This window comes from Agelaius phoeniceus, chromosome 1, assembly GCF_051311805.1.
Source record: "Agelaius phoeniceus isolate bAgePho1 chromosome 1, bAgePho1.hap1, whole genome shotgun sequence".
Taxonomy (NCBI): Eukaryota; Metazoa; Chordata; class Aves; order Passeriformes; family Icteridae; genus Agelaius; species Agelaius phoeniceus.
The window spans coordinates 63,757,716-63,783,369 of record NC_135265.1 but is presented as its reverse complement, the minus strand read 5'-3'; the positions used below and the strand labels follow the sequence as shown (position 1 = coordinate 63,783,369).

The 25,654-nt window shown below is 44.1% G+C and overlaps 1 protein-coding gene across 1 annotated transcript in view; it reads left to right on the top strand.

Annotated features, from left to right (window-relative positions):
* The first annotated feature begins 1,329 nt into the window (after positions 1 to 1,329).
* Positions 1,330 to 25,654, top strand: part of LOC143694357 (uncharacterized) — a 174,675-nt gene continuing 150,350 nt past the window's right edge. The window contains exon 1 of the transcript XR_013182795.1: positions 1,330 to 1,514. The gene's annotated coding sequence lies outside the window, so the exon portion shown is untranslated. The remainder of the gene's footprint in view (positions 1,515 to 25,654) is intronic.

The window sequence follows — 25,654 nt, the reverse complement described above, 5'->3', positions numbered from 1 at the left end:
CCTTTCCTAGTTATGAAAAATCTTGAAACCTGTCCCTTAAGGATTTGAAACCCTGGAAAACAACAACACAAATCCCATAAACTTTTTCTCCCCAAGAGGTTTAAATCAGTTTAATGATTTAGGAAGTTATGTTCTGCTGCATTGCTGCCAATCTAACATATTGAGCGAGACAGAAGCTGGGGAGTCAGAGGGGACACGGATGAGGTTAGGATTACCTGCAAATTTCTCATGTTCCCTGAGACTGGAGAATTGCTTCAGTTCCCTGGAAGCCTAATACTGTTAATCAGTGAAGAAAGATTTCACTGTTTCATTACTTGCTGCAGCTGAAACTCAAGGAAATTACTTGGGTCTCATTATCAGATAAAGTTAAGATTCCAGTATAAAAGAAAATTCTTTTTCACACTCAGGTCGAGAGTAATTTATTTTTTGTCGCTCAGATTTTAAAAATAGAGAGCCAGCAGAGGAGAATACGACAGAACCGCACAAAATCTGGGTACTGCAGATCTGCTTTGATACAATAACATTTTCCAGCCTCTCTTTTATCTTCATAACCATTCCTAGGTATGGTGGGAAGAGATTAGAGTGGCAAACTGAGCAGTGCATCCGTCCACTGTGAGGCACTTGCCCCACTCTATTATTTTGTGGACGCTGGAGCTGTAAAAGTGGCTGCTGCCATCGTTGGGACCTGGTGCTGGCCAGTGTACCTTGGAGATTAAATAATGCTCAGGGGGCAGTGTGTGTAACCTTGCAAATCCATGTAGGGAAGCAGGGTTAGACTCTATGCCTGATCTGATCCTCAACTTTCCCTTGTGGGGAGTGACCCTACAGGCCTTCCTTGGGGCAGGGTGTCTCTCTTTGGCATCATTGGCACTGTGTTTGGGCTGGGACCCTGGGCCCCCTCTGTTCTTTGTGCTGCCTGCTGCCACATTGAAAGGGATATCTGGGAGAGCCTGCTCACTGCCACTGGCATCCAGCTGGTCCTCAGGCACCCTCCTACCTTGCCTGGGGGGAGGCTGATAACAGATATGTGCTCCCAGCAGAGGTCATGTGGGTCTGTGAATGGCTTTTGAGTGGGATTGGTGGTGTGTCTGTGTGTCTTACTGCTGCAGAAACCAGGTCTGCAACACTGTAAATCCTAAGATTTAGTTGGATTGGACCTCTGTACTTGCTGTTGGACCTCTGTATGTTGTCTCCTGGGAAATCTTGCTGTAATGAAAGCTGAGCTGAAGGGCTTGGTTACGTCCTAGGCAATGGCCAGTTTCCAGAGGGGTTTGATGCCAAAGTTCAGATGTTTTTCTTTTCCTTGAAAAACACAGCGCTGACTAGCTTAGGCTAGTTACAAGATGTGAACTTACAGAAACAGGATATGCCAGCAGGGATGACAGCATGAATGTCCCCTTCTCTCTCGTGTCATTAGAACGAGATGCAGCTGCCAGCTCAGGTGCCTGATCCCAGAGCAGGACTGAAACAGAGGAGAAGCCCAGACAGTTCTTGTTTTCCTTCTAAATAACTCGGTAAGTACTTGGCAAAACCTCTGGGAGTCTCAGTGGTGAAATGTAAAACCTTCCTGTCCCTTTGAGTCCCCAGCCATATCTGAACAAGGATATGTGACTTTCTGAAGGGAGCTGACAGGCTAATTGGGAGGTGCCACGACCTTCACCCTGCTGCTCTTTGCCAATGTCCATCTTTTTCCCCCCATGAGCTGGGAGTGTAGAGAGCCTTGCTTTACAGCCCAGAGGAAGTCTGGAGTGTCAGTGCTGATTAAAAGGGGCAGAGCAGTCTTCCTTGGCAGAAATCTTGAGGGCTGTAAAGCAAGCCCAAAATCACCCAGTCTTTAAGCTAAAGAAAACTTTTTGGATCTGCATTATATTTGCTAGAGGGCTTTTTTACATTCTCTCGTTCAGTGACCAAAATTGGTGTGCTTTTTCTACATCAGCTAAATATGACATAATGACCAAAGCTAAAAATTAAAGTTATTCTATGAAGGAGAAAAGGCTGATAGAGAACTCAGTTGTCTCTGAAGTCAGATGGTAACTCTCAAGTACAGAGTTGTGTTACCCTGAACACACTAGCAGTCAAACAACTAGAAGGCTGCCTCTTTTTCCAAAACCCCCATTTCCCCTCACTGGCGTCCTTGCTCAAAAACCCCATTCTCCACCTCTCCTATGGGCTGTGCACTAGGGCACACTGATGAAGGGCTTTTCTCCTTCTCCATCTGGATGAGCTTCTCACCAACTCCCTCTGTCATCCTGTCTCTCTGAGCCCTATAATTTTTAACTGAGTGACCTTAGATTTCTAAGGCAGCTTATTTGCCTTGTTTTAGGAGAATAGGATGCTCAGCTTTCCATTTCAGTCATCTATCTGTAGGGAACCAGAATTAGCACTTTGCACAAAACTGAAAGGACAGTGTCAGCCATGATAGTGATATGAGTCAAATAACTCTTAGTTGTTATCTTAGCTGTTAGTTGGTAGCCAAGGTGAACAGCTCTGGCTGTAGAAGTTGTGTTTTCACATTTGGATACATGGTTCATTTTCAGCCTTCTATTTTTGAGTGGGAAGGAGGTCTAAAATGCCAGCACGCAGCTATGACTCTCAGAGAACATAACTCTTGCAGTCATGTACCCTCTGGCTTTTCAGGTGCAACATCTCTGGCCTCTCCCAAGCTGAGCTGCCCCTTCTTTCTAATAGAGAGTAGAACAAGACCTAAAGAAACTGCATGAAATTTCAATATTCCTGACTTTTCTCCAGCACTGTTGTGAGGACAGGGATTGCATCCTTTGCTGTATTCCACTCTCCTGAGCCTGAGGTCTGCTCACAGCATGCAGGGAAGCAGGTGAGCAGGCAGGGAAACCAGACTGAGCCAATACTGAGGACACCTACGAATGCTCCAGGGGACTTGTGCCTTTGGCTTATTGTTGCCCCTTAAATGTTCACTGGTGCACAAGTGAGCAGCAACCCAAAGAAAGGAGCCACAAAAGCAGCTTTGGAGAGAGCAGGATACCCCTTTCTCTAGCACTGGCACATAATCAGTTTCTCTCTGAGGCTTTCCTTTCTGTATTTCTTTTCTGTACCTGAGGTGCAAATGAAAGGCAAACAATACAGGTCAGGTGTGATGGTCTTGGGTAATGAGCAGCTGGGAATAATTACCTGCTACCAGGAGGAAGGATGATGGATGGAGGCATGGAGCAGCTGTGTGGCATCTTCAGCTGGCTGCTGTGACAGGAGGGAATCAGAAATGCCCAGAGAAATTGCTTGGAGGGGCTGTGGGGCTGAGGCAAACCATTAGTGCCAGAAACATGCTACAGCACCCTGCTGGGGAAACATTTTCAGGGACATTTCTTATTGTGAGACCCCTATGCTTCCTTCTGTAAAATTTAATATTAGCCTTGGCTTCCATGAAGACATATATTTTCTTAATGGGCTGTGGGAAGCCTCTGCTCCACTCTTTTTAGCCTGGAACTGTGAGCTGAGGTGTTTCACTGCCTTTCTGTGTAATGCAAAGCAAGAGCAGAGAATGTGGAGGAGAAAGAGGCAGCGGGCTGAGGTCAGCCTGAGGGTTCACATGGGAACAAATGTCCTTCTAAGGCTCTGGGATGCTGTGCCTGAGGAGGGAGGAATGAGTGGAGCCAGAGAGCCCCTGCTTTCTGGGATAGCAGAGCCAAACTCACATGTCATGGGCTATGCTATATGGCTGGGACAGTTCCTGTAGACACCAGCTTCTCCCCATGGCTATTTCCTACAGCTGGGGCTGGGAGATTGCTGTCACCAAAATGCATGAGAATCTCCTACATAGCCAGGAGGCCAGTGAAGAGCCCAGGAAACAGTTCCCCTTAAATAGTTAAACGGCTGCCTCTCGACAAGCACAATGTCACATTGAATTTGAAACAGGGAACTTTTTATATTTTCCCCCCTGATTGTGCTGGCACCTGGCAGATGCCTGTTTACCACAGGCATCCATACACACAGCAATCAAAGGAAATCAGAGGCACGGATTAGCAACAGCTGCAAGTCATTAGTGGCAGCCATGGGAAAGCACAGCTCTGCACCCCGCTCGGCAATAACCAACGTGAGTATTCCAGAGCACAGGGGTTACCGCGGGGCATGCTGCGGGCACCAGGGACAGCAAACAATTGCCTCACTTGTCTCTGGAGATGGCTTCTTCCCTCTCCCCGAGGCAGCAGCAGTGTGTTATCGATGAATCAATCACACTTTATTGGCCCACTGAACATTAACTCCTTGGGAGGCTGAGTTTCACTGACTGGGAATTGTCAGAATGGGAGGATGGGGTCTCCACCTGTACAAAATTTCTAGTTATTCTTTGTTTTCTTTGGGCTGACTGCTGGCATCTTTGGCAGTGTCTCAACACAAGTGAGGACTTGGGATCTCCTAGAGTTAATGCTCATTTTACAGGAAGTTTTATTAGAGCGAATGTAAAGCAAAAGCTGACCAAAAGCCTTATTTGTGTATCTGATTTCTTTATTCAATTCATTTTGAACCAGAATAGAGTCCAAATTTTATTTAAAAACTTAATGTTGATTGAAATTTCCATTGCAGATTTAGGCAGCTTGGGTTTCTATTTTGATCAGTCCCCGGAAAAGCTGATTTTACTTCAAAGCATCTCTGACTCTTGGAGGAGCAGGAAGCTGGTGGCCTATTAATAGAGAGCAGAATCCAACATCACTGAGGCACGGCTGATTCCCCAGCAGTCCTGACATATTTGGCTCTATCTGCCCTCCTTTCTCTCTGGCTCAGCGTGGCTTTCACCATCACAGGTGCAGTGCCCAAGCTGTGTGTGTGGACTTAGTGGTCCAGAAGAAGGACCTGCCTGCCTTGCCCCAGCCAGATGGGAACCCCATCCCTACCTTACACTTGACCATTGCTGTGAGGAGATGGAAGCACGTGAAGGAGTTGACAGCAAGATGTACAAATTCTGATATCCAGTACTTCAAAATAATACCCCTTGAACTTCTGTTTTTTTCTCAAGGAGGGGAATAGGAGGAAAAGGAATGGAAGCAAGGAAAGTAGTCACAGAGACCAGAGAAATGGAAATCTGAGGGGACAGAAAAAGACCTTTCTGGAAAGGCCATGGTCAGCCTGACCCTTGTAGCCCTTGGGTTTCTTTCCAGCTGCCAAAGCTTCAGTTACTTTCAGCTTCACACTTGCATCTCCCAACACAGGCCTTATTTCTTATCTTCGGTTCCAAGCCTCACTAATTACCAAGGTTTTGTCAGACCCAGCTTTCTCCAAATCCCTTCCTCATATGTTCTCTTTGCTGTTACTAGAAAAGTTGAATTTGGTTTCCCCGTGGATAACATCATTTACATGGAGGCAAAAATGGGATTTAGCCTTGTCTTCTAAGGCTTCTTAAGATGCCTCTGCAAACAGTGAGAAACATGCAAACAGAGCATTAAAGGTAACAAAGGGAAATATAATTTTAAGGTAAAATAAAAGTGAATAGTCTCAAAAGACCAAGCATTGCAAATACTTGCATCTTCTAGTACAAAGGTCAAACCAAGGAGAAAAGAGGATGAAGGCATGTTAGTTCCAACATTCCCTCAGTTCTGCAGCTGTTTCCATTTGAACACTATTTTAGCATCAAAAAAGTCTACAGAGAGCAAGACAGGTATTTGTAAAGGAGCTTCATTGCTACTAGCTGCAGAATGTGAGGTGGCTTTCTGTGTGGTGCCTGAAGGAAGTAGACCAGCTCTGGGAAAAGTCCGAGATAAGTGCTTGTTTTTAAAGGATTCACTGATTTTCTCACAAGTTTGTGAAATGTTCAATTTTGCTAAAATGGTGAGTAAAGGAAGATGCATATTTCTGAAGAACTATTTCGAGAGGTTTTTTTTCTCAGTAGGAGACACTGGTTTCTGCATGTTTTTCTGTCCTATCTTCAACTTAGGAGTTAGTGTTTTACTTGCCGAGTTACAAAGCATGATGGATTTTGTTTTGGTACTTTAAAGTAAGACTGTGGTTCTTCCTGTACTTCAGCTCAATGTAGTCTCAGTGGCTGGTGTTCAAAGTGCTGTGTGCACTTGTGGTGCTCAGGTGTTCTGGGCTCTTCTTTACCTTTGAAATTCATAATGCAGTTCCTTCTGTTCCAGCTAGATGTGCTAATCCAGACATTTGCTTGCTAATATTCTGAGAATGGTGGATGATAACTTGTACCCACACTGTGAAAGGGACTTTGTTGTCAAAACTGGGAAATAGTCATATAAATATTATGCCTTCAGAGAAGTTAACTTCCTGTCTTCTTGATATTCCTTTTTTCTTTTCTTTTTTTTCCTACCTGTAGCTGTCAAGTTTGTGTTGAAAGGACCATAGTCCATCTCTGAACTCTTAGTAGAATCAGTGCTGATGTGCAAAGAAAATCTGAGGGAAGGTCAGCAAAATGATGAGGGTGTTAGAAACTATCTGTTTATGAAGTGAATCTAAAGAGGTTTGAGTGTTTCAGTGAATCAGAAACAGACTGAGGGATAACTTGATCGTTCCATATAAGTACCTATATTTGGAAGATGTAGACACCTTTTCCAGAACTATTTTTCTGTGAAAGAGCTGCTGTCTGGTCCCTGCCAGTTCCCTGAGTTTAATCTTGGTAAGAGGGATGGTGTTACAGGTATTTGAGTAGTGCAAGTAGAGGAGCAGCTCAGCAGAGGAGAGCTTCACTTTCAGCTTTAAAAGGAGAGAAAAAAAAGAGAAATTTTATTTATTTGGTGTATTTTTTGAACAATAGGATTATATGAGAGTTCAGCAACTGCTTGGTACAAGGATCCCTTCATTCACCCCTGTCTTTGAGGATATTAAGGAAAGAAGGGTTTCTTTTCATGGGGTAGAGTGCTATGATTCCTGTTGGGCCACACCCTATAGAACAGATGTCAAACTTTATTCTTACTTGCTAGTATGGGGTTTTCCAAGCTTGGGGAATTTGTTCTCCTGGCTTTTTAGCTCTTATTTTTATCTGAAATATCATGGTCGGCTGAGCTCTGGATAGGGGATCTAAAGCCCTATGGATGGGGCTGGTTACATAATGTCCAAAGTCAGAATGATGTGTGGGGTCCAATAATGAAAGCCTTAAGGTTTTGCTTGCTTTTCGTTGCAATATAGGACACAAATTGCCTTTCCCAGATGTCTCAACAATTGAATTTCCAGCCATCAAAGAGCTGTGGGATCTAATAGTGTCACCAGCCCTTCCCACTCTTTCTGGTACACAGGCAGTGCTGTAGGCTCTTGAATAAACCTTCCAAAAGTTTAAAACCTGGGCTTTGTGGACAATGTGCAACCCCCTGGTAGGTATTAAGAAGTGATCTATCAGAGCACTGCTAACACTTAAGACAGTATCTTATGGGAAATACGAATCCTATGTTAAAGGCCTTAATTTCCAAGTGTCAGATTATTCGCAAACACAAAGAGGGCAAATTAAAGACTGATATTAGGAAGAAATTCTTTACTATGAAGGTGGTTAGTTACTGGAACATGTTGCCCAGGAAGGTTCTGAATGCCTGGCATTGTCCAATGCCAGGTTGGATAAAGCCTTGAGCAACCTGGCCTTGTGGGAGGTGTCCCTGTCCATGGCAGGAAGGTTGGGACTAGATGATCCTTAAGATCCCCTTCCAACCCTTAATGTTCTATGATTCCATGTGTAAATAACAGAGTTTGGTTCTAACTTTCATCATGAGGGGCAGCAAGTACTGCTGGTAGTTTGCTTGTACTTGGAAAAAGAGATCTCCTGCAGATTATGTGTGTATCATAGCTGCAGAGCCTACAGAGAGATGGGGTTGTGAAAACTGAAATATGAAGCTTAGTCTCCCTTCTGTAATTAATGATTTCTATGCTAGATCAAAGTTAGTGTTTTCAGCTTTTTAAGTTTGAGTGTGCATGAGCAGCAGGTGAAATACGCGTTTAGAAGGAAACTGGGATCTGGATTTGCACTGAGTGTTTTTTGTCAGTTCATCCTTCAACACTAAAAGCAAAAGTTTACTATTGTAACTGATTCTTTCTTCACCCCAGCAGCCAGGGAAAAGGATGTTTTGGTCATTTTATTTCAAAGCTGCCTAAAGTGCCTGATTGTAGCCTGTTAGCTGGTTTCAGCTGGCTTTCTTGTGTGAGGTCTACTGCACACAGGACACTGACTTGTATCTCAAAAAGTTCTTGACAGGGAGCAGTGGTCCTCACTTAGCCCATCCCACTCTAGTATAGTGTAGGTAGTCACAGCTGTGCTTGGTCAGTCTCCTTGCTCCAGGGATTGCAGAGGAAACTTGTGTTTCTGAGTTTAGCTCCTGTGCATAATGTCCAAGCTGGATGGCTGGAATTGCTCTAAGAGGATGTTATGAATACCTGTCTTTATGTAGCACTGGCATCTCTGTTCAGGAAGGCCTTGAATGGAGCATCTATACTGACTTAACTGCTTTTCACATCTGTTGGAGGCTGTATGTGTGTACCCTTTCAGGTCAAGAAAAATGATTTTGTAGAAACCTTGCTGTTAAAATGACTTGCTGCTCAGGATTAAAAACCAGAACGATTCCATTTTCCACTCCTGACAAGGATCTCTAAGTCTCCATGAGCACAAATACTCAGAAAGACTATCTCATTCTTTCCAGGGAGCTGTAGTGTCTTTGACAAATTGCAGGGTTTTTTTCCTTTAAATAAAGCCCTGGGGTGCTCTGCAAGATGCTCTCTGTTCTGATTCACCATCTGAGTGTGTTTGTATGTGCAGGGGGAATGGGGCTGTGTTGCACGTAGCCCTAGAGGCCTCATTAAATTGTGATGTGTGGTGTCACATTTCAAACTCACTGTTCTTGCTGTCCCTAGCTTAAAACTTGATGCAAATGATGAGTAGCAATGGTCCAGAAGCTGTCTTGACAAAAAAAAAAGTGCAAAACAATGTATAAAATGATCAGAAATACCCATTTGTTTTATGTCCTTGGGTTTTCAATTGCTCAACTCCAAGACCATAGCACTTGAGTTGTCAGAGGTGTGACATGCCCTTTACTCCCCTCCAAAGCACAGAGCATTAGAACCAAGTAAGCACTTTGGAAAATGCTCTTCATGACTAATGTGCGACTGGCTGCGATATGTTTGGTCACATCTTTACATTCTCATTTGTGTTTCCTCAGGAAATCTATCAGTGCTGTTTTGATGAAGGTCAGCATCTGTTTGTACTCGTGTAACTAAAAGAAATGTATCGAGAAGGTCAGCAGCTCTCTTAGACCTGAGAGAATAATTAGCAATAAATTATTCTACTTTACAATTGTATTTTTTTCCCTATTTGTTAATTATCTTCAGCCAACTTATAAAATGTGTCAGCACTAAAAGAATTATTCACAAATAACTACTTGACAAATAGTTTGAAAGGGTGCTGGCAGGTGCTATGGAGGTGGCATGCTCCCTGCCTGGAGGAAGGCCAACACAGTCACACCGGGGTGGAGAATGGGCAGGACACATGGTATTGGGCTAACCTTGGTGTGTAGAAGAGGTTCCTCTTGGCCACGCAGAGTTTCTGTTCCTTTCAGCTCCAAGGTGCACTCCTGATACCCCAAAAATCCCCAGGCAGGCTGCAGCAGACTAATCCTGAGGTTTTAGAGAATACAAGCTGCCATGTTTGTTTGCTCAGAAGAAAAAACTTTAGCTGGGGTGTGTTAATATCAAGCTCTCAAGACCACCAAACCAAATCATTCCTGGGACAGGAAGAAATTAGTGTTATTTCAGAGATGTCATGGTATTATGAAATGGCTTCAAATGGTGACTCAGTCAAGTTGTGACTTCTTTTTTTCCTTTTATTTTTGGCAAATGTGTTCTCTATGTACTTCTGCCCCTTTGGTGCTGAGCCAAAAAATATGCATGAAAGAAAAATGGAAGAACAATGTGCTGATGGTGTTTTGGTGGATGTCTGTCTTCTAGAAGTCTGAGTCGAGATGTTGGATTTGCACCAAAAACCATTAAATTATCTCCATGTGTCAGCAATTATTCTCATGAATGAGAACTATTGGAAGAACCTGTCTACATCAAATTCAGGTCCAACTCTGTTCTTGTGTGAAACACTAATATAAAGCAGGAATATTAATCTTTGCTGATCTGTGGACTCAGTATAGTACTTTTAAATTATAAGAAGCAAGCTGATTTTATTGTTACTTAATAGATTTAACTGATACAATTTCTGACTTAACAATATCACAGGGGGGGAAATAAGTCTATAATAAAACACTACTTCATTCAGAATTTGTTATTGTGCAATGGGACTTATGGGCAATGTCTTTGTGGAGTCTGCCTGACTATTTTAAAGCTCAGGATTTTGTGTGTACTGGATACAGTAACTTGTTGACTTTTGCTGTCCTTGCATGTGTCCTTTTTCTAGGAGTATCTAAAAGTGTTGACCTAAAGGCCACTTTCTATAGTGGTAAAAGATAAGCCTGTCCCCTATCTAGATTAATCTTTAAACTTCAGAGGCATAACTCAAGGAGGACAAAGAAGTAATGTTAATGAAATGAGCTCAAGTACTGGCAATCAAGTTAATTCCTCAGGATATGTTTGATTGAGTAATATGCTGGCTAGTAAATAACCCTCCACCTGCACTGATTTCTTTTAAAATTTGTTTGCATAGTTCATGCTTAAGTGGATTTAAGATATCTTCAGAATAATCTTGACACGAAGAGGCTGCCAGAGGACAAGAACAGTCTTTCCTCATTGGTTTACTCATTCCACAGCTTGGAGAATCACAGCTAATTGATACTGTTTCCATTTAATTACACATAATTTTTCTGTTTTGCTACCCAGTGAGCCAGGAGAAGAAAACAATACTCTGTCTACATGCAAATCTTCCAATCAACAATTTAAAACCTTTATGCTCCCAAATTTGTTCTCTTTTATTTCAGAATTAAAATGTATGTGCTTGGGCAGGTTCTTACAAGCTTTCATCGACTGTGCGGTTTCTGTCACTGATGTTCAGACCTGTAATTTAGTGCAAGAAGCTTCCCCCTCCCTTTCCCTGCACACTGAGAGTTGGCATTTTGGCATTGAGTGTTCCCAGTTCCCATCACTTTGGGCAGAGGTGCCCCAGAAAGACTAGATGTTCTGGTCCATGGGCTTCTTGTGCCTAGAACTGAACCCCCTTCTGTGTTGTCACATCCCACCCTCACCCCTGTGCAGGAATGGCTGTACCTGTGTTTTGGTGAATGCTCTGGTGCAGGTACCTGGAATGTGGCATTGATGGCACTGGTTTAATGAAAGGTGCTGAGGCAAAGCATAAATATAGAGGGATAGGTGGGGAAGTTAGAGGCTTCAGAGGAGAGTTTTTTAGAATTGATGCTCCAAGGTAGAAGCCAGTAGGAGTTTCCTGTGGGCTTGGATGGAGCTCTTGGGTGAAAAAGACTTTTTGCATGGATGGCAGGAATGGAGCCAGGCAGGAAAGATGTGTGTGTGTGTCCAGTCCCTCTTGGCAGGAGTCTGCAGAGGCCTATGCAAAGCTTTTGGAAAGAAAATAGGAAATGCTGTAGGGAGGAGGAAAGGGGGAAGGTTAGAAAGTATTTTTAGTAGAGGACTGCCCATGTTTCCATGAATGATGGCAAAGCCTTCTTGCTCTACTTTGGAAAAGTAAATATTGGCTATGGGAACAGTGCTCCAGATGCACTGAATCTGCTTTCCTAACGTTGGTGGGCTCAACCCTGTGGACCTGAGGCTTATGTTTGATTAATCCAGATGCTTCAGAGGGTAGGAAGGCTGATTTTGCCTTGCCATGCATTTTCCTTTATCCAGGCACCAAGTATGCTCCCTTAGCAAGACCAGACAGTCTGTGTCCCAAGCAAGCCTTACAGACTTGTACTGCAAATTTATGATGAGGACCTCAAGGCTGATCCTACAATGTGACAAAAATATGGAGGGTTTTAAAGAAACCATTGTATAATGTCGGCTGTGCTTTTTCTTTTTCATGAGAAACTTTTTCAGCACAAGTGGAATGTTGAGTCCAGTTGTTTGGATGAAGGATGGGGTCTCCTGGCACTTCATTGCAGAGAGGTGGGAAGCCACCAGGTGCTGTGGGCCAGCTGCTCTCAGTGGGGCTGTGCTGTGTGGGACCTCCCCAGCTCCCATGGCCAGGACGCCCTTTTGCTCTGGAGACTGTGGCATCTCTCATATCTTTTTTTCCCTTCCCCTTCTGTTTTAAATTCTTGCAAACCCATCTGTTTGTACCAGGGCTGGTGACTAATGCAGTAACTCCTATTAGGTCAAAATAGCTGGAATCATATGGCAATTACACATGCACGCTCACATGCACACAGAAGGGTTGCTCCCCCTGTGCCCCCCTTTTCCCATCTCTGGAACAAAACATTCCCTCAGTGTTCCGAGGGCTGGAGCAGCTGCCCAGCTGGCAGGAGTAGAGATGTTAATGCTGTCAGTGAAAGGATGAGTCACTTTGCAAAAGTTATTTAGGAGGGTCACCCTTCTTGTCCCCTTTCCCCTCCAGCCACTGAACCTTTTGGGTTCATCAGATGCTGGAGGTCTGCACTGGCTGCTGCCCGCAGAGAGCACAATGAAGCCTTGTCAGGGCAAGAAGGCTCCTGATGGGAGTTATAAAAATGAGTAGTCCTGTGTCTGACTGATCTGTTAGTCTCCTGAAAAAAGCTTCTGCCTGTCTTGGAAGCATGTGATACCAGGTCCAAGGCTGCCCTTTTCTTCATTTCTGTGTGTGGTTTTTGTTTTTGTTAAAGTTGATTATAAGGGAGTTCCCAGTGTGTGAGAGGAAATGAGAAATTAAAAGATGTAAGGAAAACAGAAAACTGTAATACAACTTGCTTTTGGTTCTTATTTTTTTGGAAATAGGTCACTTAAATCTGCCTTCTTCCTAGGAAAAAACAGTTCCTTAAAGGTTTTTGGAGGATGCAGAGCTCTTCTAAGACCTGTCTCTTGTTGAGACCCCTTTCATGACCTGAATCTTATCCTCAACCCATAAGATTGTGACTGATGTTTGCTACCTCTGCAAACTCCTGTGGGACCAGAGTGCCCCAGGAGCCAAACCTAGTGTACAAGCACTACTTTCTCCCTCAGTGAGAGATCAGCAATGTGTTCCCAAGTCAGCCACAGGTTTGTCATAATAAACAAGCCATGTTTGCCCTTTCTCAGCTAGGAAGAGCTCTGACTTTTGTGAAGGTAGCATTTGAAAGAACGCTGGAGGCCAGCTGCTGTGAAGGCCGGTATTGGTGTAGTCATTGTAGTTTTGCTTATTAGATATGTTCTGAAAAAGATAAAATAAAGGTCTGTTTATTCTGACCATTTGCTATGCTTTTCAATTCTCCCTCTTAACCTGAAATTGCTGAGTGGTTGCCGTGGCTGTGCCCTGGCACTCTGTGGTGGACACTAAGCCCTGCAGTTCCCTTTCCACAGAGCGTGGCCCTTCAGGCACAGAGCTGTGCTGAACACATGTGGTGTCCCCTGCATGGCCTAAACCTCCTTAGGTGAGGATGCCACCCTGCAGAGTTCTTGTTATCAATTGTAAAACTGAGCTGTTGCTGGGGTCATGCTGCTGAGGTGGGACTGGAAGTTGTTCTGGCCTCTTCTGTGATTTTTCAATGTGCAAAGTGAGCATGTGCATGACATGCATGGACCATCTTCTGTGTCCTTCTCCTTGAGTCTATGGCACCTGTGAGAGGCTGCTGGGAACTTTCTATCACTTCTTAATGTCAGTAGTTTTTCTGTCTTCTAATGTGTGTCAGCAAGTCTGCTACAGCTTGCATTGGCTGCTAGGAGGATTCAGTTTCCTTGATCCTCATTTCCTGTCATTGGTTTGGAAATTACAGGAATATTTTTTAAATTTAGTAGAGGGAAAAAGAAGAAAAAGAAAAAAAGAGAAATTTTTTGAGAAGATTGAGGCATCCTTGATGACAATAGTTCTGGCTGGATAGAGGAATAAAATTCTAAATCAAATCTTTTGTTGCTTTTAACACTTAAAATGTTTTGACATTTCTCATCATTCCTTTAGAAATGTTTCTCATCACTTCTTAAGTGATCTGTTCATGACAGACAGGCATGCAGTCCCTTTCAGGCTGTGCCACAAACGGAGAAGCGCTGGCTCACAGTACTGATGTGGCAGAGATTCCCACTGATAGCCAGTTGCATGTTCCCTTCTGAGCACCATATACCCTTGCTGGAACAGCTAAATTAGTTTTTTTTTTTTTTTTTTTCTTCTAGATGATCTGATGCTGCTATAACAAAAAAAGTTATTCCTTGTTTTCTAAAAGCCAGAGAAGTGTGCGTGTGTGTCCACATGGTATGTGTTTTCCCCTTCCTCCTCCCTCTGTGCAGCTTTCCCCTGGGGTACAAAGGTAACTGTTTAATTTGGTGGATAAATTGAAATTCTGGTGTTTGAAAATGGCAGGCAACCTAGTTAAGCAAACTTGCATATGTAAGTTGGACAGAATGGTCTCCCGATGGAATTTAAATTAATATCTTTTTAAGATAATATGTTCCCTTCCTTGCTACCTCCCTGGAAAGATACCTGTAAGTTGAGCATGAAAAAACAAATGACTAAGTGTGCTGACAGAAGAAATACAAACCCAGAATACTCATCAGTGCGAACCAGTCTCATGCCATTTTGTGGGTGTCTAATTTGCCCCATGTAAAATACTAAATTGAGCCTGAATATTCAGATTAGAGGACTAAAATAGCCTCTATCAGAAGTTTATTCTGTTCTCTGATATTTTTGTCCTATTTTCAACCTTTATAGAGGTGACACATCCCTGCTCAGCGTTACTGGCTGCGTATTGTCAGTCTGGAGTACTGGCGCTCCATCTGTGAGCCCCAGCTAGCAGCAGGTACTGTAAATCATAGAGATTCATGACAAGGCTGTGAAGTTTTCTGAAGGACAAATCACAGTATCTGTGTAGAAAATTACTGTATCTAGTAACCAGGAGCGGCTCTTGGTTTGTTAAACACTGCTGGGATGTGTTTGGTGATGCTTTAACCATCATGAAACAAATGCACACAAACCACAAGTGTATTCATGTATGTTCTGCAACTCCTATCTTCCTCATGTGTTCACTTTCACACTCATGCATGTATTTGTTGCCTCCGGAAGAACTGAGCTGAAATGGAGCATTAGGCTTTTCCAAGGTTTCCTTTTAGATTTGAGAATGGAGAAAGTTGAGTCACCCAGAAGCATGTGTCCCCGTGCTGCTACAGGCTGTACTGGCTTGGATGGTAGGGACCAAAGTGTAGTGGGTCTAGTACCTAAATATTGAAGTCTTCCAGTCTGTGATGACACAGGCTGCTTTGTGGTGATGTCCTTGGAAACTCAGCTTGGCTAGTTTGGAAGCAGGTGCAATTTGGATTCAGATGTGCAAGTTTTGCACACGTTTTTGGATCTGTTCTTGCCAGTATTGTAGGTCTTAGAGTGTCCTATGGGATGCCAGTAAATGAGTGCTCCCAGATGGTGGAGACTGGTGGTAGGAGCTTTTGGGATTTAGGAGGAAGCTAATGGTGACCAGCAGGGTGAAAATGGTTAAGCAAAGGGACCTGCCCAAGAGGATGAGGCAGCAGCAGCCTGAAGTAAGTAGTACTCACTCTAGGATGGGGTGGAAGAGTGCTTAAGGCAGATAATTTCTTGTGAACCAAATGCAGCAAAGCCCAGTCAATGCAAACTCTACCATGTTGATGGTCAGACCTTATCCCTTTGTGGTTGTGTGGGACTGCCAGTGCTGGCTGAGTTGGGAAGAAGGGGTGTGACTGGGAAGAGGGAAGCCTTGGGGGCTCTCTGTACAGCTCTACTTGTGCAGCCCTTCTCCATCTCCATCTTGACTTCAGCTGGTGTGCAGAAACACCCTTGGGCTAATATGGATGTACTCAACAACCATCTGCAGGGAACTGAGCCTGGAGAAGCTGCCCTGGCACATCCCTCCGTACATCCTTGGGACATCTGTGCGTGCCTAGCTTCATCCTCTGTATTTCCAGCTCTTCACATGAATTCTTGAGGGAGATGAGAAATGAAGCTATTCCTAGAAATTCCACTGCAGTTACATGTCTTTTTTCCTTCACTGGCGGACTCGTCCTTGCTTCTTTTTGGTGCCAATGTTAACACGTCTTTTGGCTGTTCAGGGTAGTTTTTAGACTTGTTTAGAAGAATCTCCTCCCTTTTCCCTGTGTGCCACTTGCTGTGCTCTGAGGATGGGTGCAGGCCCACGTCTGTTGAGTATTTCACTTTGTAGGCTTTTGAGTCAATATATTTCTGTCCCAGTGAGAACCTGGGCTTAGCCCAGAGCAGCACTATGGTGCAGGGAACAACAAATGCAATACAAATGGTTTCTCTGCAGTGCCTGTGCTGTATGGGGCACTCTGAGTAATGAAGCATCATTTTGGCTTTAGGGTACTTGTTTACAGCCTGGTATGAAGACTGTGCATAAAGCCAGGAGAGAAGGGCATTTATGTGTGTTCACATGCATCAAATCTCCTTGCCTGGGCTGCCTTGCCATCCCATGCAAGACTTTCATACAAAATATGGTTCTGCCCTTGTTGTGCCTGCCTTTGTGCTCTTGAAAACAGGAGAGAAGTGTGCCTCCTTTAGGGCTGGCCCTGCTCCAGATTTCCTGGAGCCCCAGATGTGCCCCACAGAGCGCCCCTGCCACCACTGAGCAGTGCTGTTAATGCTTTTGGCACCAAAATACAGCTGTGACTTCTGCTTCTTCCTTCCCCCCTGATCATGAAGGTGGAAGGAAGTGGGAAGGTAAAAAGGATAAAAAAGGGATAAAAATCCAAAAAACACATGTATGGAAGGAGAAAATTTCTCAGCTCAGTTTGGGATCAACCTGCTTCCCACCCTGCTGCCTGGGGAAATGTTTTCTGTGGTGATGTCTTTGGCACCATGCCTGACAGCAGCCATTCTCTTCAGTTTGCTGCTCCTAAAACACACTTTGGGCAAACTGTGTTTGTGAGCCCAGTTCACAAGAGTGTTCTCACTTAGGACAGAATTTAATTGCACACTGGAGTCAAACTGAGATTGAATGAGACTTGAGTGGAGCTTAAAGAAAGACCTGGATCTCATTTGCAGGCTGTAACTGCCCTGTTGCACCAAGCAAGACCTGCAGCTTGAGGCAGGCCTGGTCCCTCTCTAGTGTTTGCAGCTGGATACAAGGAGACTGACTTACCCCTGCTAGGGCAGGAGTTTGGATTTGGTTGATCCTGCCCCTGAGCGCATCAGTGATGCAGGCAGGAGTGATTATCTCCATTCAGCTGCACAGGTCTGTCCTTGGACCCCATCTTAGCTCAGGTGCTATCTCTGGACCCATATTTATGATGCTGGAGGGTCTCCAGAGAGAGATCAGAGCTGTGGCTTTTGAGGGGAGAGGATGCAGAATGGGATGGGAAGAACTGTGTTTGGGTTGCTGTGGGAATGGGCAATACAAAGTAACCCCTCTTCCTTGTCCTTGCTCCCACAGAGATTTCATAGAGAGTTGAGGCTGTTGACTTCCTTTTCCTATTGCAGCGGGAACTGCAGGCCCCTGTGGCCCCTGTGTGTGTGTGTGCCAGAGATCAAAGGTAGGATGTGGGAAATATGGTTTCTCCTATATGTCCTGCCTGGGAAGCACTCCCACAAGGCCTGTTTGGCTCTTATCATTGCAGACCATGAAAGACAAACTTCTTTCCTCCAATCTGTGTAGCTCCAGGTAGTTTGGGATTGCCCCTATGGGCAAAGGAGGAGACTCTGGCTTTGTCCATTGCATAGGTGGGTTTTAGCTGGGGTGGCTCATTTCCAAGGACAGGCAGCTTTGAAATGGTGTTTTCTGGTTTTGGCATCTGGTATCAGAAATGTATCATGGTCAAAACAAGTAATTTTCACTTCAGAGGAGTAAACCCAAGAAATCTGTCTAGCAAACTTGTCCACTTCTGTGGGGTTTTATTCTTAATTTCAACAAGTAAGTTGAAGCAAAGTAAGTGTGAACCTCACCCAACTCTGGTTGGAGAAAGCATGCAATTCCACTGATGAAGCAGTGTTTCCTAAAATAACAGCTTCGGGAACCTCTGCAATCTGTTTCCCTGTCTCTTACCCTCTTACAAGAACTGAGGAGCCTTTCAGCATTGTGAGGCAAGGCTGCGAAACAGCAACCAGAACAAGAGTGCCTCAGTCTCACACTCTATCTGGGGACCTAATGGGCTATTATTAGCAGGGGATACCAAATACATTCTGTAAATATTTGAGAAGCCCTGTGAAGACACATGCTCTTTTATGAGCCCCACAATCATTAACCCAGGCAAAATGCAGCGGAGGAGCCAGAGCAGTTCATGCTCATCACCCCATTTTGTTCTTGTCTCTGGAAGGAAATGCACTTGGATGCCTCTTGGGTCAAGGCTGAAAATTCTGTCCCTAATTCTTGGCAGAGAGGGTTTATTTGCAAGTGGAGAATGGACAGCAGGGCTCCTGAGCCTCTGGGCTGGCACATGGTGGTTCTCCTGGCACAGAACTTGTGTGCCGGGGTGTGGGAGATGGTCTGAAGGGTCACCGGGCTCCTCCAGCGTACTGCAAGGTGCCTAACTTTTAGGGGTTATTTCCTTAGAGCTTCTCGTCCTCTTTCGGAGCAGGGGTGACCTGCAATCTCGGTTTCCATCGCTAGAGGGAGGAAAACTACACGGAATTATCGCCCTCTCCGGTCTGCTCCGTCCATCCACTCCAGGCAGGAGAGCGGATGCTCTTAGTACCTAATGGGTGAGGAACATGTAGAATTGTAGTAGGTGAGCTGTTTTCCTTCGACAGAATTTAATGGAAAAAAATCAAACTCAATCTTTAACAAAAGCAGATGGAAACTTTTTTTGTATTCTTGAAGCACAGACACCCCTTCATTTTTATGGAAAACATAGCAAATTGAAATTAGTTTCAGAGCAAGATGATGACAATTTCAATCTAGCAATGTGAACATGGTTGTAAAGACAACCTGATCCCATGGGAAGTACTGGAGAACAACTTCCCTTTGCTTTCAGAACCTATTTAATGAAACCTGGTAGCTCTTTACCAATCTGCCCTAGACTTGTGATTATGAGAATTACCCAAGGTCAGCTTTGTCACCAGAGAGGCACTGAGTAGTTACGCTGTTTTTACCTTCGTCTGTAATTAAGGGGACCATCCATTTTCCCCAAAAGGTGTGGTATGGTTATATTAGATGTGTCAGAACGAGCTACTGTCCCTGTAAGAAGAAAACTAAATGTGCATCTCTGCTCTAGACTTTTTTTATGATGGCCACGGTCATAGCACCCTACTATAAAATGCTGGAGGCAAAGGTGTTGCCATCTCTTGGAAGATATGCTTTTGAGGGGGTGCTCTTGAGGGATCACAGTAGACCTTTCTTTTTTTTTTTTTTTTCCTAATAATATTAAAAATGAAAGAAAAAAGGTTAGGCAGTTCATTGTAGCATGGAAGTAATAGTAATAAAATAGTAAGTAAAATAACAATAAAAATAGAAAGCAAAACTGACTAAGAATGAATGTGACCACAGCCTGTCTGTTGCTCAAGCCTGAACAGATAAAAGCCAGAGACACTAAGAAGTCAAGAGAAAAGGCACGTGTGTGGATTTTTGTTCTTTTAATCTTTTTAAATTTATTGATATGCTTAAATACAAGCTATTATATGCTCTTGGTAGCAGTAGAAATCAAGCAAAAAAGTCAACACTTTTTTTCTTTTGTAATGAAAGGAAGCAGGAATGGTGCAGGACTCTAAGAATCTCATTAGAGTCCATCTTTTAATTTTTTCAGAGTTAATGTGTGACTCAGATGTGGTCAAACAGTCTTGTAACTGTCTGGGTCATTATCAGGAGGGGAAAAGGACAGGGCAGAACTATGCTGAACATGCACCCCCTCCTTCCCCTGCCTTTATATTTTGATGCAAAAAGGAACGTGCATATCCGTATTGTGCAAAATGTGGCTTCTGGCAGTGAAAACAGTATGAAAGGGCTGAAACAGCAGCAGGCCCCTGTAGGACAGAACAGGGGGGTACTGGGCTGTGCTCCGGGCTCAGCCTTCCTTGGGGAAAGCTTTGTCTGGCTGCAGTGTTGGATGGGGCTGGCAGTGGTGGAAAGGAGGCAAATTTCTTCATCCAAAGCCTGTCCGAGCATTGCCGGTGCTTGGGAAGAGAGGAGGGAATGAGTGCCCTAGGAGAGGGTGTGCCAAAAAGATGTGGCTGGCAGTGGAGCAGCTGGCCTCTGCTGCTAACTCAGATTGGCTTGCCCAGGAGGATCCTAATTACAGCACAACTGCTGTCTCCATAATCACTGCGGCAGGAGCAGCGCGGGCCATAAGGCACTGAAAGGGACCTGGATGTGGCAGAGGAAGATTATTAGAGTTACTGCACTCTGTCCTGGCCATTGAGTTGCATAAAACCTACCAGATGTCAGGGAGGAAGAAATGGGTCATCCTCAGCATAGGCTTTTGCACATAATGTCATTGACTGCTGATATATGAACAATGTGATTGCGCAGTAGGTTATGCTGAACTGAGAGTATTCGTGGGGAAAGCTCTGGAAATGCAATGAGTCTGCTTGGGAACTTGGGTGTGATTTGCAAAGCAGCAGCTACTTGTGTGGCTGATGTCAGATGGGAATAAGAAAAATGCTCAGACAACCCCTGGTGAAGGACTGTAGCTGTGTTGGATGTTCCCTGTGTACCAGGAATGCTGGCCCTCACCCACTAGCACCATCCGCTAACAAATGAAATCATCCTTGACAAAACTGGGGCCTGGCAATTAGCAAGAAAAGCAGTGATGAACAATAAGAAAACTATGCTTTAGGATGTGAATGTTATTATTTTTTTTCCTGGTATGTTTCCAAGGTCAGCTTCTTCAGATATATTTTAAAATCAAAATAGTAAGCTCAGACAACAAGCATACAGGGTGAACACATCAAAGCAGATGTGATTTTTGTAGTATGGGCAGTGTGCTGGCAACTGGAAGTTACTGCTCATGCCTGTTGCATTTAAGATCTAGGGTAGGAGTTGCTCCCACCACTTCATTTACAAGACAGAAGTATCAAAGATTTTACAATGCTCTTTTTGGAAGTGCTTCCTCATAAAAGGACTGTGAAATGTTAAACTGCATCTTTGACTTTCAGGCCAAGTGTTCCCCGAGTGGAAAATCTGGTGCTTAGTCCCTAGATGGAAATAAGAGAAGCAGGGTGCAGGTAAAGTGTTATTCCCTGCATCCTCCCACTTGCTTCCCAGCAGAGAGAGCCCCCACCTGCTTCCCCACAGGCTGTGCCCGAGGCACGCGTTTTTCCCTTGCGCCAGACTTTAATCACATGCAATCGCCTTATGGATAGCCGGGGCAGTAATGGTGATCTTAAACATTGCTGGATGCCTCACAGTCGCTTTATCTAAGTCTGTTCACACTGTTGCAGCTTTTCTTGCTGGTGACGATGTGGCGGAGAAGGACAGAGTGAGAGAGTGAGATAGTGTGGAAGTGGGAGGCCGTGCCAAGGTGACGAGCTATTTTGCATTGGCATCTGATGGTGCTAATCAGGAACCATGTACTTTAGAAGGTGTCTTTTGATAACGTGCTTTTATAATTGAACCCTCCTTATATTTTTGGATATATAATTTGTGTAGGGTTTACAACCTGAATCTGCTTAGGTGCCTCTGGTTTCTGACACAGCAGCAGCCTTTGAATCAGCAAGTGTCTGCTCTTGCTGCTTAATCTCTGAGGCAGCCAATTTGGGGACAGAAGGAGTCTTTACTTTATCTGCTCCAAACACACTTGTACTTTATTCCTTTGTATTGGGAAAACAGGAAAAAAAAAAAGAAGAAAAAAAAAAAAAAGAAAGAAGCGCTGTGTGTGTGTGAGCACGTGTGTGTGTGTGTTTATATAGTATGGGAGACAGAGACTAAACTGAGCAAGTGTGGGAGGGTGAGAACCTTTATTGTGCAACAAACTGATGGCACCAAATATGCTGCATTTGTTTTGAGTTAAAAGGTTTATACAAAGATTTTCTTAGTAGTGTCTAAGATCTTAATAGGGTAATTAATCTTTCTAAGTGTTACTGCCAGATTATGGGATCAGCTATTACCCCTGGCTACAGAGTACTCCTTTGTGTGTTGCTATGAACAGGACTAAGTGATGAGACTACTCCGTTTGCCAAGCAAAGATATGGTTGCTGCTAGCTTGTTTATGTTTGAAATGTGTTTTCTGGTACAGTAAGAGAAGGCTGCACCATTTCTTTGGGAATATTGGTGCCCTTTAAAATGAGTCTTATTAGGAGAAGAAGGGCATGAAGTGCTGTAGAATTTCCAGAGCTTTATAGAAAAGTGCATATATACTTTAAGAGACATAATGGTGAGTTGTTTGGTTTGACAATTTTTTTTTTTTAAGCAGGAAAATAAATAGATAGCTAATGTAATTGTAAGAAAGCAGCTGTAGGAATAGATAAAAAAGTGGTCTCTGCTTAAAACTTCTGCATGGAATGCAGAAGCCAAACATTTTAGTTGAGGAATTAAAATCCAAGTTGTGTTGCCGCAGGATAGGGGAGGACATAGAGGACGTGGAAGAATTTTCTCAAGAAAATAAGCTTTGCTCAATCCTGTTTATTCCTAAGAGTGAGTCGAAACTAAAGGTTGTTTTATTTATGAGATAAGGGAACTTTTTTCCCAGTGACATTGCAGTTAGGGGGGAGGGAGAAGAGGAAAAAGCAGCATATTACCCCATGGTTGTCAGTGTTGAAACAACTGGGTCATTCTGGAGAAATGCTTGGCCAAATTTTGACATTTCCTGTGCTGCACAATGAGCAATTTCTGATCAAGCTCAGTATCAACTACTTTGGCCACATCCTTTATCCTGGTCTAGTGAAGGCTGTCGTGTTCTTTAGTGATGATCAAGGAAAACTCCAACTCTAGGCTTTAATACATAATATAGCTGGCTTGAACCTAAGACTGCTTTTAAGCCATCCCAGAGGCATCACCTGTGAGTGACTATTTATGTGTGGGCAGGTATGCTTCATGTGTAGTAGCAATGGTGACACTGTCACATGGTGGAGATGAAATACTTTGGGCTGGGTCAAGGTGCTGGTTTTTTTCCTAGGCATTGAGTGGGAGAACACATTCACAGGGGTATGTTGGAGGAAACCTTTGCTTTGTGGCTGGAAAGGTGGTCAGTTTGGAGAAAGGCAAGGGAAAGGGTGGTCATGGAGGCTGGAGTAGGAGGGGAAGTTGCCACATTCTGTTGGAACACAGTGATGCTGATGGCGTGCTGCAGGCCTGGGGTTAGCAGGGCCCTCCCCTTTATGAGAGCAGGTACCTCACACAGGGTCAGCTGGCACTGCCCACTCATCTCTGTGGCCACCGCGGGGTTGTGTGCTATCTTCTTTGTCTGCTCTACAATGGTTTGCAGATGAGCAATGATGAAAAGGAGAAGCTGCAGAACCTTGTTCACACTTTTCTCAGTCTCAGCAGGAAGTGTACATTTATACAAGGCTTGGAGAATGTTGAAACTATGCCAAACCACCAGAATAAAGTCATAATACTACAGCTTGGCATAGTGCTGAAGAAGACTCCCCCAGGGCACACTGTGTGGAAGCAGAAAGTGGGATTGAAGCAGGTGGTTGGTCAACCAGGCCTTGTAGGCTTTTATTCTAGATGGTGACACACCCTTGCCTGGCTTGTCCCTAGATTTGGATGGTGAAATGCCAGCACTGCTGTCCTGGTAGGGCTTGTACAATGCTGAGCTGCTCCTGGTGGGCCCATCTGGGTTCCTTTGTGGCAGCTCCTGCTGGCTGGCCACTTGTTAGGACCAGGGAGGAGCATGCCTTTGGGGATGCCTACTTGGTCCAGAAGGTCTGGGGAAAGCAGCTGCTTAGCTGATGGTCATGGGGTGGGGGAATCACCAATTCCTCCCACTGGGCTGTGCCAGTGGGGCTGTTCATGAGGACAGAAAAGGAGGGAGATACTTATCCCACATCCCTAGGAGTGGTGATAGTTGAAAGCCAACCATAGCTTTCCAAGCTGCTGCAGAGTCATCATCCTTGCTTTAAGTGATTGGAGTATGCTTCCAAGGAATTGAATGCTTGCCTGAAAGCTACAATGAGCTTCTGGCTCTATCCTGGTGTCCTAGCACATGCAGAGCCTTTCCCCCCACACCTAGCACTAGGATTTCTCACTCTATAATGCTGCAGAGATGTGCTCTTTTTGTAAGTAGATGTTTTCATTGGTCAAATTACATTTACAGCTTTCTGCATTCAGTATTTGGGATGTAATTTGCTTTACAAATCTCAGTTTGATTCTAGAGGTGATATGCAATGTGAGATGCTAAAAACTCTGAAAGAAAGTCTTTGAAGATAATTACAGCTACCTTGCCACAAAGAAGCTCTGAGGGTTATAAGGAAAAAACCCAAACAAATCCATATTAACGCAGAGTTAAGATGACCCAGTTGTAGCAGGGACCTTTCCAAATGGAAAATTCAAATCCAGAAAGTACAGAATCAACGTACATGCCAATAAAACATTAACTCTGGCCCCCTGGAGCTGGTGCTGCTCACTGGGAATTATCTGCAACCACTCCAGCTGCAGTCACTCTATTAGCTGTAGCAGTATTGAACGGTGGAAGGATTAGCTGGAGTTTGGCAGAGCTTGGAGGATAAAAGGAAAAAAATTCAGGGTGGGTGAGAAGAGAAGCTGAAAGCACATACCTGTGTGCGTGCATGTGGAGGAACTTCAGAATTTCACTTCAGCACTGAGATGCAGTTAAGGAGATGTACCTAGAAATGGGGTTTTCATGGTAGAAAGGCAAAAGATAGCATGGTTTAGTGCTGGAGTGTGGTGCTGCTGTAGGCTGTGTGCCTGGGTGTGGGTTAGATGTGTGTAGCTTCCCTCTGGCACAGCACACCTGCAGTGCAGTTAGCACTAGCACAAAGAAGGGGTTGAATGCTGTCCCACCGTGGTTATTGGTGGTGGTCCTCCTTTCCTTGCATCTCTACAAAGCGTGTTGCTGGGGAACCGCGGTCAAGAAACAGTTGTGCAACTGAATTTTCTTATTTTCAAAGGATTGCTTATCCAGACTGATACATATTACTGGGCAGCCCAGGCTTTCTGATTGCAAAGATATTTGTCAGTGAATTTCCCAGGTTTATTCAATAATAATAGAAATAGATTTTTTTAATCTCTTTTTTTTTTTGGTTGTTGAAAACAGTGGTGACTTAAGCAGTTGAAGTTAACATATAGGTTTGCTTGGTATATATATATATATATCACTAAAAAGGAAATTGGGTGTCTTATGATCAAGTGGCTGTGTTCTTTTTTATGTAAAAAATCAATTTTGTTACTGTGTAATGGAAATTACAGAAATGTTTTGAAATGTCTGTGGGCTAGCAGAAGAGGAAAGGAATTCAAAATTGTGGTCTCTCTCTCCAAGTCTTTAGTATTTTCTCCTGTGGGGCCTGCAACAGCAGGGTCATACATCTCCATCCCGCCTCCCTGCATTTCAGGTAAGGTGTAGTCTGAGTCAGCAGAGATTTCAGACCTCTTTCAAGACTCAGCCTTGTAACAGGAAAGATTTCCTGGCCTGTGTGTGAGCCAAGCTGGCCCTCTGATATGCCAGATGCACCTGAACTTCTTCTCTTATCCCTGCTTTTTGGCAAACCCTCAAACTGAGGAAAATGTTGCAATGAAGTGCTAACATTATTCCAAGAAGGAGCTAAAAAAAGACCCTGGGAGAGAAG